Genomic DNA, 15,977 nt, shown 5'->3' with positions numbered 1-15,977 from the left:
TTCGTAAACTAAATCGCACGTGTATATGTTGACATTTAAGAGATATACAGTCAAAAAAATCAAGGGCAATGGTGATATATATGCGGATTAGACACCAAAAAAAACACTCAACAAATGGCTACAATTTAAGAAATGTGTTTAGTGACGACATCAGATTCCTAATTGATGGAGAAATCTCTGGTGGTAAAGAAAAGCTGCTTCTAGGAGGTTGTCAAGTGTTTTCACTCGACGATTCCATTCTTGGGTGGTTGGTTTGGCCCTTGTTCCTGTAACTCGAATCCTAGCCTGGTATATCCCATTTTAATTTTACACCATTGTGAACCTTACGCCTTTTTTACTCTCTGATCGAGGTTCTCGGCATTCAAAAATCTTCGTAAATTAAATCACACCTGTATATGTTGACATTTAAGAGATATACAGTCAAGAAAATCAAGGGCAATGGTGATATATATGCGGATTAGACACAAAAAAAAACACTCAACAAATGGCTACAATTTAAGGAATGTGTTTAGTGACGGCATCCGATTCCTAATTGATGGAGAAAGGTCTTGTGGCAATAAAAGCTGCTTCCAGGAGGTTGTCAAGTGTTTTCGCTCGACGATTCCATTCTTGGGTGGTTGGTTTGGCCCTTGTTCTTGTAACTCGAATCCTAGCCCAGTATATCTCATTTTAATTTTATATCATTGTGAACCTTACGCCTTTTTTACTCTTTGATCGGGGTTCTCGGCATTGAAAAATCTTCGTAAACTTAATCGCACGTGTATATGTTGACATTTAAGGGATATACAGTCAAAAAAATCAAGGCCAATGGTGATATATATGCGGATTAGACACCAAAAAAACACTCAACAAATGGCTACAATTTAAGGAATGTGTTTAGTGACGACATCAGATTCCTAATTGATGGAGAAAGGTCTGGTGGTAAAGAAAAGCTGCTTCTAGGAGGTTGTCAAGTGTTTTCACTCGACGATTCCATTCTTGGGTGGTTGGTTTGGCCCTTGTTCCTGTAACTCGAATCCTAGCCGGGTATATCCCCTTTTAATTTTACACCATTGTGAACCTTACGCCTTTTTTACTCTCTGATCGAGGTTCTCGGCATTCAAAAATCTTCGTAAACTAAATCACACGTGTATATGTTGACATTTAAGAGATATACAGTCAAGAAAATCAAGGGCAATGGTGATATATATGCGGATTAGACACAAAAAAAACACTCAACAAATGGCAACAATTTAAGGAATGTGTCTAGTGACGGCATCAGATTCCTAATTGATGGAGAAAGGTCTGGTGGCAAGAAAAGATGCTTCCAGGAGGTTGTCAAGTGTTTTCACTCGACGATTCCATTCTTGGGTGGTTCGTTTGGCCCTTGTTCCTGTAACTCGAATCCTAGCCCAGTATATCTCATTTTAATTTTACACCATTGTGAACCTTACGCCTTTTTACTCTCTGATCGGGGTTCTCGGCATTGAAAAATCTTCGTAAACTAAATCGCACGTGTATATGTTGAAATTTAAGAGATATACAGTCAAAAAAATCAAGGGCAATGGTGATATATATGCGGATTAGACACCAAAAAAACACTCAACAAATGGCTACAATTTAAGGAATGTGTTTAGTGACGACATCAGATTCCTAATTGATGGAGAAAGGTCTGGTGGTAAAGAAAAACTTCTTCTAGGAGGTTGTCAAGTGTTTTCACTCGACGATTCCATTCTTGGGTGGTTGGTTTGGCCCTTGTTCCTGTAACTCGAATCCAAGCCTGGGTATATCCAATTTTAATTTTACACCATTGTGAACCTTACGCCTTTTTTACTCTCTGATCGAGGTTCTAGGCATTAAAAAATCTTCGTAAACTAAATCACACGTGTATATGTTGACATTTAAGAGATATACAGTCAAGAAAATCAAGGGCAATGGTGATATATATGCGGATTAGACACCAAAAAAAAATACACTCAACAAATGGCTACAATTTAAGGAATGTATTTAGTGACGGCATCAGATTCCTAATTGATGGAGAAAGGTCTGGTGGCAAGAAAAGCTGCTTCTAGGAGGTTGTCAAGTGTTTTCGCTCGACGATTCCATTCTTGGGTGGTTGGTTTAGCCCTTGTTCCTGTAACTAGAATCCTAGCCTGGCATATCCCATTTTAATTTTACACCATTGTGAACCTTACGCCTTTTTTACTCTCTGATCGAGGTTCTCGACATTCAAAAATCTTCGTAAACTAAATCACACGTGTATATGTTGACATTTAAGAGATATACAGTCAAGAAAATCAAGGGCAATGGTGATATATATGCGGATTAGACACAAAAAAAACACTCAACAAATGGCTACAATTTAAGGAATGTGTTTAGTGACGGCATCAGATTTCTAATTGATGGAGAAAGCTCTGGTGGCAAGAAAAGCTGCTTCTAGGAGGTTGTCAAGTGTTTTCGCCCGACGATTCCATTCTTGGGTGGTTCGTTTGGCCCTTGTTCCTGTAACTCGAATCCTAGCCCAGTATATCTCATTTTAATTTTACACCATTGTGAACCTTACGCCTTTTTTACTCTCTGATCGAGGTTCTCGGCATTGAAACATCTTCGTAAAATAAATCGCACGTGTATATGTTGACATTTAAGAGATATACAGTCAAAAAAATCAAGGGCAATGGTGATATATATGCGGATTAGACACAAAAAAAACACTCAACAAATGGCTACAATTTAAGGAATGTGTTTAGTGACGGCATCAGATTTCTAATTGATGGAGAAAGCTCTGGTGGCAAGAAAAGCTGCTTCTAGGAGGTTGTCAAGTGTTTTCGCTCGACGATTCCATTCTTGGGTGGTTGGTTTGGCCCTTGTTCCTGTAACTCGAATCCTAGCCTGGTATATTCCATTTTAATTTTACCCCATTGTGAACCTTACGCCTTTTTTACTCTCTGATCGAGGTTCTCGGCATTCAAAAATCTTCGTAAACTAAATCACACGTGTATATGTTGACATTTAAGAGATATACAGTCATGAAAATCAAGGGCAATGGTGATATATATGCGGATTAGACACCAAAAAAACACTCAACAAATGTCTACAATTTAAGAAATGTGTTTAGTGACGACATCAGATTTCTAATTGATGGAGAAAGGTCTGGTGGCAAGAAAAGCTGCTTGAAGGAGGTTGTCAAGTGTTTTCGCTCGACGATTCCATTCTTGGGTGGTTGGTTTGACCCTTGTTCCTATAACTCGAATCCTAGCCCGGTATATCCCATTTAAATTTTAAACCATTGTGAACCTTACGCCTTTTTTACTCTCTGATCGAGGTTCTCGGCATTGAATAATCTTGGTAAACTAAATCACACGTGTATATGTTGACATTTAAGAGATATACAGTCAAAAAAATCAAGAGCAATGGTGATATATATGCGTATTAGACACAAAAAAAAACACTCAACAAATGGCTACAATTTAAGCAATGTGTTTAGTGACGGCATGTCACACCCCCAAAATCCACAAGCGGAGTATCACCGTAGGAGGCGTGACTGACCAGGATCTAGCCACCAATCACATTGAACTCATATATATATTTAAAAAAAAACTTTCATTTATTAACATTAAGTGTTACAATGTTACAAATAATTCACAGTATACAGCAGAAGCATAATTCATTCGTTAAGAGTTTATAAACCACATGTAAAAACCATTAGTCTTGTGATGCGATTCCATGTATCTCGACCCATGACCACTCCAGCCTCCCAGACAGCAAGTTCCACAGATATGCACCTAAAGGTATGCCGGGCATGTAACAACGAATCAACAACAAAGTTGAGCGAGTTCACAGTTGGTTGTCCATTTTAAAGTTGTTCCAAAAACCATAAGTTCTTTCGAAAACCATGAGTTAACCAATTCCTTGTTTCCCAAACCATAACCAGTGGGGGCTACCCCATGTGAACCACTAGACCCGTTACCTTATCGACCACTGACTGAAGTAAGTTGGTACCCTAGCTTCAATGTCTATCATCATTGACGTGCCCAGATCCATTAGTTCACGCCCGTCCTCTGCGGCACGGTGTGAGGCTTGTCAAACCTAAATAGCGCTATCTAACTAATGACCCGCTCGCCATTGGCCCGGCAATTAAGTCGATATAAAAATGAGGGACTTCATGATAGAGTTTTTGGTCTAGTATCAGTGTTGCCATCCTTCAATAAAGAGGATGTGGTACGTGTCCCCAAACCAGGAGATCACGTAGGTTCCGGTTAAATCCTTAGTACGTGTTATCACCCTTCAACAAAGAGGATGTGGTACGTGTTCCAAACCAGGAGATCACACAGTTTCCATTTTAATCCCTTACCCATTCCCAACCACCGGGAATCCCATGCCTTGTAGAAAGTGTGAACTCACCTTGGTATGCCCGGCAGATAAAACGTTTGTCCTAAGTTGGTCAACCACACCCTATTATGGTTACCACTCGTTAGGACGGTATACAAGTAATCACGTACAAGCTACACGTATCTATCACGCATTGTCAAGTAGTGTACACGTATTAAATCAAGTAATCATGTATTTAATAGTAGCATACAAACAGTATGTAGTTCATGACTAATAGTGTCGAATGTGTGGCCCAACTTGAGTTCATTTAAGTTGCATGTTTGAAAAGGTGCAGTGTGCGATTATTTAAACACTTGTGCGACTAGCATGGAGTGTACGAATCAATCCAGTAGGACCAGCTTCTAATTGTGCAATTAGACCATCTCCAATAGCTTATTTTTTTAGGTTGTTTTTTGCCATTTATCCAACTCATCCATTTGTTGCTATTGTGGGGTTCATTTTTTCCCCATGTATTTGGGGTGCGTATTTGGTGAAGAACGCATATTTGATATGCTTTTTGTCAGGTGGTGGGGCCAAAGGGTGGGGGGTTGGGTGATAAATTAAAAAAAAAAAACCTTTAAATATTTCTTATATTTTTTTTAATGTAAAAGGTGGTGATGATGTGGCAATGTTTTTATGTGTTTTTATGTTTTCTTATTGGGTGAGTTTTTTATGTTTTTGAAGGGTGAGTGTTTTTCTGATGTGGTAGCTGACTGGACATGTTTTTAGATGTTTTTAGGTGTTGTTATTGGAGATGCTCTTAGATTTGAAACATATTAATCAATGGTGGGGCCAGTTCATTAATTGTGCGATCAGGTTCCTTTTTGTCGTACCAGATAAATGGGTGTTCCTCCTTTATTTAACAACTTATAATATTCATGCTCAAACACATATTATTCGAATTAGTTGCACCCCCTGCTTAAACACTTGTACCCTTCATTTAAACCCAACATCAATTTCCAATACCCGATACCCACACTAACAGATAAGACAATTATCTTTTTCACATTCAATCAATCACATGGTCATCATCTTCTAAATATAAAAGCATGCATTAAACAGTTATACCATGAGCATATAAAGTTGTACTCTCCATGAAAATACAGAATCAAGTTTTTAAAAGAAAACCCAGTTCCTTAATTCAATCAGTTTCATGTTCATGCTTTTAAATCTGAATCAACATTTAAAGCTCACAACTAATACGAATAATCAGACTTCGTTTAATACTTATTCTTTGGAATTCTATCATTAAAAAGTCCTAGCCTTCATGAACAATACTTATTTCCTAATATCAGCATAAATCATCAATCAGTGTAGTCATGTGCAGTCATTTAACATTCAAACCATAAATCAAGTGTGCACCTTGATCATGTGTAATCATCAAACATCTTTCATGTCTAAACAAACAGTAATAGTTTAACGAACATATATTTCCAATTCATTCATTCTTTGACTCACTAAACAAGTGTAAAATTCAAAAAACACGAGAGTAAATGACATCTATTCATGCAATTAACAATCATTGGTTCGAAACCAAGAGGTCACAAAAGCGTAGGAGGAATCAAAGATAACACATACACATATAATTCTGTTGGTTTTAGTCTCGGCGAAAGACTATGCGATGAATCACTAGGTTTCGTCAAAGGCTCCTCGGCGAAACACCTCGACGAAAATAACTAAGTTTCGCCAAAGATTCCTCGGCGAAACACCTCGACAAGAAACTAAGTTTCGTCAATGGCGGAGAGCCTGATTTTCGCCGGAGGCCTAACAGTGGATTCTATGTTTCTTTGTACAATCATCAACAGTGTTAGGCATCCTAAACAAAATCACGTTAAAAACGACTAACATGACATCGCTAAATCACGGGATCATAATAATGTCAAGCCGCACAATCGTATTAATCATCAAATCATACAAAGTGAAACCAATGCTCATCACCAACGTTTCATATATAAACAACCCTAGGTCATTAGCTACGTCACGTCAGGTGTCACAATAAATAAATCATAGATTTTCATTATCATGTTCCTAACCTAAATCACCACTCACACATAACATGCTCAATCACGACAACTGTAGAGGTATGGTATTGGACCCGACCCGAGCGGTTAGACTTTCCCGTTACTTATTGCTTTTATATTAATTATTTATTATTGTGCTGACTAACCCAACCGCGAGGCCCAACGCGTTGTAGTATATACTACATTGGGCTAAGGACTTGTAGAGATAACCCCTAATGGGCCTGGCCCATTGAGGTTAGGGGAGGCCTATGTCCCCTATATAAGGAGGTGTTCACCTCATTATTAGGGCAAGACAAGATGGAGCCGCCACACTTTTGTTACTAGAAACAGGGATTCTTTCCCCTACCGGTCATCTCTACAAGCTCCACTTTATTGTCTTCTCCATTGCAGATCTACGTTCAAAAGGAAGAACAAGATGTGATTCTTCACCCTTATGGAGAAAGCGGTCCAATCATCCCGGCGGTGATTCCGTGTTTCAACATTTGGCGCCATCCGAGTTTATGTTATACACCTGTTGATCACATCTTGTTTTACCCTCAGATCTCTAGATCTGTGTTCTTAGAGTCACACTCTTGATCTTCGAATCGATAAACCCCACAGATCTGTGTTATGTTTTCCAAAACTTCTAGATCTGTGGTATTTCACTCATTTTAGTGCTTCAAAATCCCCAGATCTACATTTGTTTCAAAGGGGGTTCATAACCTCATGTACAAGGGAACTCAGATCTGTTGCCATACAAGATCTTCTCAAAACAATGATTTCCAGATTCATGTTTGGTGGGACCCTAGACCGTCATTAATGAGGTTAACCACCATGGATACATCATATCAGGACCCATATGTGGTTTCTATCTTCAACAACCAGATGAGCTTTTATCCAGGTTCGATGAGAAATTTTTGGAAAAAACGCCTTCTTCAAATCAGGTACACAATATTTTTATTATTATAATAATAATGAAAACAAGGCAAAGTCGTTTCACAATTTTGTGTCCAACATTGTGAGGTGTACAAGCTATGCTACATGAACCACAACTCACATACACATTTTTTCAAAAAAAAAAAAAAAAAAAGAGGAATATGCTCTTTTACAGCTGTAAACAACTTGTCTGACATAGATGCTAAACATTTTTGTCTTTATCCGAAAAATGAGAGCATCACCTCTTTTTCTTCGTTACAAAATGAGAGCATCACCACTTTCTTCTTCTTCACTGTAAAATAAGAGCATCACATTTTTGTCCTCACCCTTAAAACCCTCTAAAAGAACCATATTTTCACAACGAGTTTTTGTCAAGCGTCGAATTATTTTATATACAATCCGCAGCCGCGCGAGCACACCAAGACTGCCGGTCACACTCCGCTGTCGCGCGAGTGTACCTCGTCTGCCGGAGATAACCTCGCCTGTTGGTCCCACTCCGCCGTGCGCGCGTCTGCCGGACATAACCTGCCGTTGCGCGAGTGCACCTCGCCTGTTGGTCCCACTCCGCCGCGCGCGCGTCTGCCGGACATAACCCGCCGTTGCGCGAGTGCACCCTGCCTGTTGGTCCCACTCCGCCGCGCACGCGTCTGCCGGACATAACCCGCCGCTGCGCGAGTGCACCTCGCCTGTTGGTCCCACTCCGCCGCACGCGCGCTTCGTCTGCCGGACATAACCCGCCGCTGCGCGAGTGCACCCCGCCTGCTGGTCCCACTCCGCCGCGCGCGCGCTTTGTCTGCCTGACACAACCCCCAGACGTGCGAGTGCACCCCATCGCCGGACAAGCTCCGCCACCCACGACCCTAACCCATGTCTTACACCTCACGAGCAGTGAATAAGCTCCGCCACCTCACACGCACCAGAAATACTACCAACCCATGCTCTGAGAAGGTTTTTACAAACTATTCATGTACTTCACTCAGAATTTTAACATGTACATAGAAGATTTTTACAAAATGTTATCTTCAGAATCTTAACTTTGATATTGACGTATCTTCTTTAAGTCGTTAGACATGGGTTTGACTTCCGCACAACCTACCGGCACATGAGTTTAGTCCACCATAACGTACTCCGATTGACACGCAACCACAAGGCTCTTCGGGGTGTGAGGCATGGTTTGCCGGAGTGTTTGCCCGTCACCACGCGCCGCCTTTTCATGGTTAGTATTTAGAGGAATATATTGTGAAAGGAAGATTAAAGCTTCAAGGCTGGTTCAGACTACTTTATTCGAATATGATAAAGTTGACTACTTTTCATATTTAAAACTGTTGACATCCACATGCTTTAGCCTACACAATTTCATATTTTCCAAGTTTGGTCCTTGACCTTTGAGTTAACTACAACTTTCCTTGACCCTGTATCACTCGGAACCAAAATTCCTAGTGAATTAATTGATTTATGGCTTGTGTGACTCGATTTGTTAATTGAATAAATATACAGTTACTTTTATTAAGTTACATACTACAAGTGTGTCTTTAAAAAAAAATATATTCAATTAACAAAATAGTGACACAACGTGATGTCATGGTTTACAAAAACAATTCGACAATTATCTCAACTGAGATTGTATTAACAAACGCACGGTTAGCCGTTTAAACAAAAAAAAAAACATGAATATACGACCTCAACACTAACCATACATACATATCTTTATTACGTTTAAGCAATCATGGGATATGGATATACGTATGGCATAAGAAATACCTTATATAATTGTCATATTCGTAGCTAAATTGCATATACTTTTTAGTGTATTACGGCTAGCACTATTTAGCACGCCTTACTTCCACCCTAAAAGGGGGGTGATTAAGAAAACCGTCGCGCACGACCGACAAGTAACCACTTCTTCTGGAAGTGTCTCCGTCGCGCGAGTCAGCTCTACCATTCGTTTGTGGAGTTCTAAAAGGCTAATTTGAACTTGTTTTTATTTAGTTCACATTTCTGCTTTTTAATCTTAAGTTTGCACCATAACCTTCAATGTATGGCTCAAACACATTATTACGTGGTACAAGAGTCGGTGTACGATTTTTAACTAAGCATTTGGGTACATATCATTTTAGCTAATATATGGGCATTGTTCATACGTAATTGGCTGTGAACACCTGAATGATTTAGTAAGGCATTGTTACACGCTTTCCCCGATAACATAAACCGGCTAACGTCTAGCAAATGAAATCATTCAACGACATGGCTAGTAGTTCATCGTTTTAACAAGTATAAACCTTACGATATTTCCAGCTCACACTAGTATCATTGCTTATTATTATTCAACTTCAACGCTACTGACATTTTTTAGCAGCTGCAATAAGCAAACGGGCTAGCACTAGCAGTCCAACACCATTCCGAAGTTCGAAGTTGCTTTCACATTACGGACTTTGGATGCATAGAACGAATTCCTCCTAAGAACAAGGTTTCGGTACAATGCTTTCATACATCAAATTCTTTGTCATAATCTACCTTGTTGTCTTGTTTGCAGAACAAACAATATACGAGCACGTAAGCCGCTATACGCGCATGCTCCATTACAAACGAGCACGTAAGTCGCCACGCGCGCATGCTCCTTCTACATACGAGCGAGCACACATGCGTTTTGCACGCATGCTCCTCTATTTATGAGCACGTAAGCCGCTATACGCGCATGCTCCATTACAAACGAGCACGTAAGTCGCCACGCGCGCATGCTCCTTCTACATACGAGCGAGCACACATGCGTTTTGCACGCATGCTCCTCTATTTATGAGCACGTAAGCCGCTATACGCGCATGCTCCATTACAAACGAGCACGTAAGTCGCCACGCGCGCATGCTCCTTCTACATACGAGCGAGCACCCATGCGTTTTGCACGCATGCTCCTCTATTTATGAGCACGTAAGCCGCTATACGCGCATGCTCCATTACAAACGAGCACGTAAGTCGCCACGCGCGCATGCTCCTTCTACATACGAGCGAGCACGTTAGTCGCCACACGCGCATGCTCCGTTACTTATGAACACGTAAGTCGCCATGCCCGCAAAATTTTTTGCACACCAGTACGTCGGCCTCCATACGAGTCTAATGTTCTACATACGATCATCTCAGTCTCCATGCGAGCCTCACGCCCCACACATGAGCACGCCATTCTCCAGGCGAGTTTGCTGCTACACATGCAAGCATGCTAATCTCCATGCGACCCTACTGCCTTTACATACGAGTGTGTATGCCATCCGCGCGCATGCTTAGCCATATATGAAAACGCTCACAACACGTAAACCGTGCTACAAATGCACGCACCACTTTGGGTATATGCAAAAACACATTGGCTAAAATAAAGTTTCGTTTACACCTACAATCTTCAAGACAAGCCACATCTCCTTGCTTCACGACACATTGTTGTTGTGGCACAGAGGAAGATTAGCGCAGGCTCGGGTTTCCACTTCATTATCCTAACTCAACTTTATGCCAATTCTCATTCGCGATAACCTGACTCAAAGTGGATTAACACGTGCAAATATTGTAGACAACAGTTTACAAAGATTTAAACACCAAGTATATGTATTCCATAAGGTTAAACATGCACGCGCCTTGCGTTAACCAACAGAAATCACACCCAAAAGGTGAATATTCTACAGAAGCCACACGACTGTGTGCGGACCGCTAAAGCTGGCCCACACTCGAAAATCATCCGAAGGGAAGACACTCATCTAGTCCAGAATTCCACCCACTTGCCATCCGCGCATGGGAGCAACACTGGACTAGGGGGACCTGAAGTGGTATGGTCCCAAATGCTGCACCAATCATACGCACGTTGGACCCTAACCACATTCAACCATCAAAACTCAGCCAGTTCCAAGACTCATGCACAAGACCTAACCACGTACGCACAACCTTAACAAGCTCATGGTAATGCGCCAGTACTAATGGCAACTGACTGCAGCCAATCAGCATGCGCCAGTTTTGCCCAACCAATTTCCACGATGAACAATCGTGGGATATTCACTGTTATATTATCTCTACTCGTAATGAAAGACAGACGCAATAAACATGGCCAGCAAAGCTCCCGCGCCTCGGCGACAGGTAAACATAGAATTAATAATCCTCATTTCCCAACACTCCTAATAAGTCTAGTGCTCATCCCAGCGCTTGCACTCGTGAGCAACACTAGACTGGGGGACTTGTAGAGGTATGGTATTGGACCCGACCCGAGCGGTTAGACTTTCCCGTTACTTATTGCTTTTATATTAATTATTTATTATTGTGCTGACTAACCCAACCGCGAGGCCCAACGCGTTGTAGTATATACTACATTGGGCTAAGGACTTGTAGAGATAACCCCTAACTGGGCCTGGCCCATTGAGGTTAGGGGAGGCCTATGTCCCCTATATAAGGAGGTGTTCACCTTATTATTAGGGCAAGACAAGATGGAGCCGCCACACTTTTGTTACTGGAAACAGGGATTCTTTCCCCTACCGGTCATCTCTAAAAGCTCCACTTTATTGTCTTCTCCATTGCAGATTTAGGTTCAAGAGGAAGAAAAAGATGTGATTCTTCACCCTAAAGGAGAAAGCGGTCCAATCATCCCGGCGGTGATTCCGTGTTTCAACAACAACAAAAAGCTCAACTGAGAGAATGATAACTAACCAAAAGGTGTGTATTGATTGCTAGACAAGAATGACAAGCTTTGATGAAAAGGAGTAGGGCTTCGATTGGGAGTAATCTGCCATTGAAAGAAAAAAGGGAGTGATCTTCTAGGGTTGCCAGTTTGAAGATTATGAGATAATGGAACCCCTAATTACCATTAAGCGTGCAACCATGTTTCACGAGTGGGCCGAGCCCACTTGACACTAGTTCGGGCTCTTAGAGACTTGGGCCGATAGCTGCCCAACTAGAAGGAGAATGCGCAACCTCGGCCAGAGTATGTGACTCGGTTCTCTTATATAGAAATTCACAGAAAATACAAACAACGACAATCACATATAATTTAACATAATGTACATAGATAAAACATACGATACCAATTGCGAGGTGAAAATAGGAAGATGCTAACCTTAAAGTTCGGGTTGTCACATAGCATCAGATTCCTAATTGAAGGAGAAAGGTCTGGTGGCAAGAAAAGCTACTTCTAGGAGGTTGTCAAGTGTTTTCGCTCGACGATTCCATTCTTGGGTGGTTGGTTTGGCCCTTGTTCCTGTAACTCGAATCCTAGCCCGGTATATCCCATTTTAATTTTACACCATTGTGAACCTTAAGCCTTTTTTATTCTCTGATCGAGGTTCTCGGCATTGAAAAATCTTCGTAAACTAAATCACACGTGTATATGTTGACATTTAAGAGATATACAGTCAAGAAAATCAAGGGCAATGGTGATATATATGCGGATTAGACACATAAAAAAAACACTCAACAAATGGCTACAATTTAAGAATTGTGTTTAGTGACGGCATCAGATTCCTAATTGATGGAGAAAGGTACGGTGGCAAGAAAAGCTGCTTCTAGGAGGTTGTCAAGTGTTTTTGCTCGACGATTCCAGTCTTGGGTGGTTGGTTTGGCCCTTGTTCCTGTAACTCGAATCCTAGCCCGGTATATCCCATTTTAATTTTACACCATTGTGAACCTTATGCCTTTTTTACTCTCTGATCGAGGTTCTCGGCATTGAAAAATCTTCGCAAACTAAATCACACGTGTATATGTTGACATTTAAGAGATATACAGTCAAGAAAATCAAGGGCAATGGTGATATATATGCGGATTAGACACAAAAAAAAAACACTCAACAAATGGCTACAATATAAGAAATGTGTTTAGTGACGGTATCAGATTCCTAATTGATGGAGAAAGGTCTGGTGGCAAGAAAAGCTGCTTCTAGGATTTTGTCAAGTGTTTTTGCTCGACGATTCCATTCTTGGTTGGTTGGTTTGGCCCTTGTTCCTGTCACCCGAATCCTAGCCCGGTATATCCCATTTTAATTTTACGCCATTGTGAACCTTACGCCTTTTTTACTCTCTGATCGAGGTTCTTGGCATTGAAAAATCTTCGTAAACTAAATCACACGTGTATGTGTCGACATTTAAGAGATATACAGTCAAGAAAATCAAGGGCAATGGTGATATATATATGCGGATTAGACACCAAAAAAAAACACTCAACAAATGCCTACAATTTAATGAATGTGTTTAGTGACGGAATCAGATTCCTAATTGATGGAGAGGCCCTGTAACACCTCGAAATTTTGTGTCCAATAATGTGTTAACATGTGTCATGAGTTTACACGTGGCATTAGATATTAAATAAAGGACTAAAGTTGACAAACCTTGAGAGTATGTAAATTCGAGGGTTATAAATGTCAACAAAGGGTAAATATACTGTATAATAACCCTAAACGATGCTCGTACCTTCAAACGAATAAATCATGGATCGTACGGAAGCGAAACGTGGAAGAAAGTGAGAGTTTACAAGCTGCAGGGGTTAACTGTGTCAACATGTTTAATTATACCTCTGAGTGACCCTTTGATGAACCCGAGGCTTTGTAACAGTAAAATACGCTCACTAGAATGTACTATATAAATTTCCCGAAGTTCCGTTTTAAAACGAGAAAGTTATGATCAAATTCGTATGCGAGGGGTTAAAAGCGTCAACAATGAAAGTTGAGGCTTTTCGGACAGTAATTAAACTAACCGGGGACTTAACAGTGCGGGTAAAAGGCACGAGGCCCTTAATTTTAATTAACCGAGGGCCAAATCGCAAAGTTACCCCTTCGAACCCGAAAGGTCAGGTTATTAATTACCAAAGATTCGGTTAATCATTACAAAAGATTTAAAAATCTTTGAAAACAGGCCCCAGGCGGCCCGCCTGAGGGAAACATATAAGTTGATGCGGGCCGCGAGCCTCCTGCATATACGCGTGCTGACATGAAGATTCAGGCGGCCCGCGTACAAGGTGCCTGATCTCTCATGCGGGCCGCGTGACAGACACAGATGCAGAAAACATGGGCAGATTCACTAATTGAGCTTGTGAACGATCTTGTGTGCATTTATTGGAGCATGGGCGCTCTCTACATGACCCCTAGCACTCAGGGCCACCTGCTGATCATCCATACTCCATTGTAGGTTGATGTGTAATGATCTTGAGGCCATTCTTTCACTATAAAAGGCATACATTGCACATAAGTGAAATCACACCCAAACCTGCATTCTAACTCACTTCTGGAGCTCCAAAGCACTCTTCTGTCATTCTAAGTCGTGCACCAAGCTTCTGTAAGTATGCCAACCCTTTTATGGCCTTGTTTTTGCTTAGTTTAGCTTAAAAGTCACTCCGTCGTAACAAACGATTAACTTTGCGATAAATCACGAATGGTCCAGTGATTTGTCGAAACAAAGATAGTTATATGATGGTAATCATGTGGACATTAAACCCCTAAAAGGGCACCCCCTGATTCCCACTCTAACTAGATCAAATATCGAGTCAAACGTGCTTAGAAAAAGTCAACAGAAATGTCATTTTGCGATTTCTTGCATAATCTGTAATGTAGATGATATGTGACCTGTTTGAACACTCATAAAACATGATAATAAGTATATAAACTAGTCTAAGCTTGTTTGATCCGACCATTTATTGTTTTGACCCGGTTCGGAGCCGAAAGTCGCAAAAGTTTGACTTTTGCATTGACTTCAGTTCTGACCCGTTAAAGTTTGATTTAGATATGCCTTAGGACTCTCTTAGGACCAGGTTACATGATGGTATAACCCTCTGTGACCGGTTCGTTGTTTGTCCGAGTCTTTTACACATTTCAGTTAAATGCTTAAAAGTTGACCGTAACGCCCTTTTTAAATTAAAACGAGAATTTCGGACACTTGAACGGATCATAACCTTGGTTACTGATTTCTAAGAATGTCCCTAAAATTTCACGTCAATCCGAGGTCCAGAATATGAATTATGCTAAATAGCGCAAATTGCGAAACTTTAGTAATTAAATAGCGCAATTAGCATAACGCCTATCTAAACCCGGATTTCGACACCAAACCTTTTACTCACTGATGTAAAATAATATTTTGGGATTTTTAAAGATTTTTAATTATTTTTAACCTGCTCATAACCTGCGGTTATGGCAACGGTTCGGTAAATACCGAATATGCCCTTTTCGGTCATAACTCGAGTTCTACAAGGTCTTTTGACCCGATTCCAGTTGCTACTGATTTTAAATAATAAATAAAGTATTTTAGACTTTATAAACTGTTCGGGAAACTCAGATTCCCTGTAGAACTCTAAAACCTCTTCTATGACCTTTAAAAAGACCAAAATACCCCTACGGGGCATAATATGAACTTAAACTCGTTACGGACATTATGGAAGGTATCCTACTGATACCACAACCTCTTTAAGGCATGTTGACTTAGGAAGTCAGTGTAGGACTCCTACGGTTACCCGTTGCACCTTTAGCACGCACGGTTCGGCTTATGTAACTAGTTTACATAAGTTAGCCGAAACGGGTCAAACCATATTGTTTGGACCCCAAAGTCCAGAGTATGATTATTATACCCATATAAAACAAGTCTTCAAACTTGTTGGGTCAAAATCACACTCCATTCACGGTTTTCGCCTTTCACGCGATTAAACCGTAACTATACTTTGAAACTGACCGGTCTAAGCTACGGCAAATATAAA

The sequence above is a fragment of the Helianthus annuus genome, chromosome 1, assembly GCF_002127325.2.
Source record: "Helianthus annuus cultivar XRQ/B chromosome 1, HanXRQr2.0-SUNRISE, whole genome shotgun sequence".
In the NCBI taxonomy this organism is placed as follows: Eukaryota; Viridiplantae; Streptophyta; class Magnoliopsida; order Asterales; family Asteraceae; genus Helianthus; species Helianthus annuus.
Note: the sequence above shows the minus strand (reverse complement) of the source record.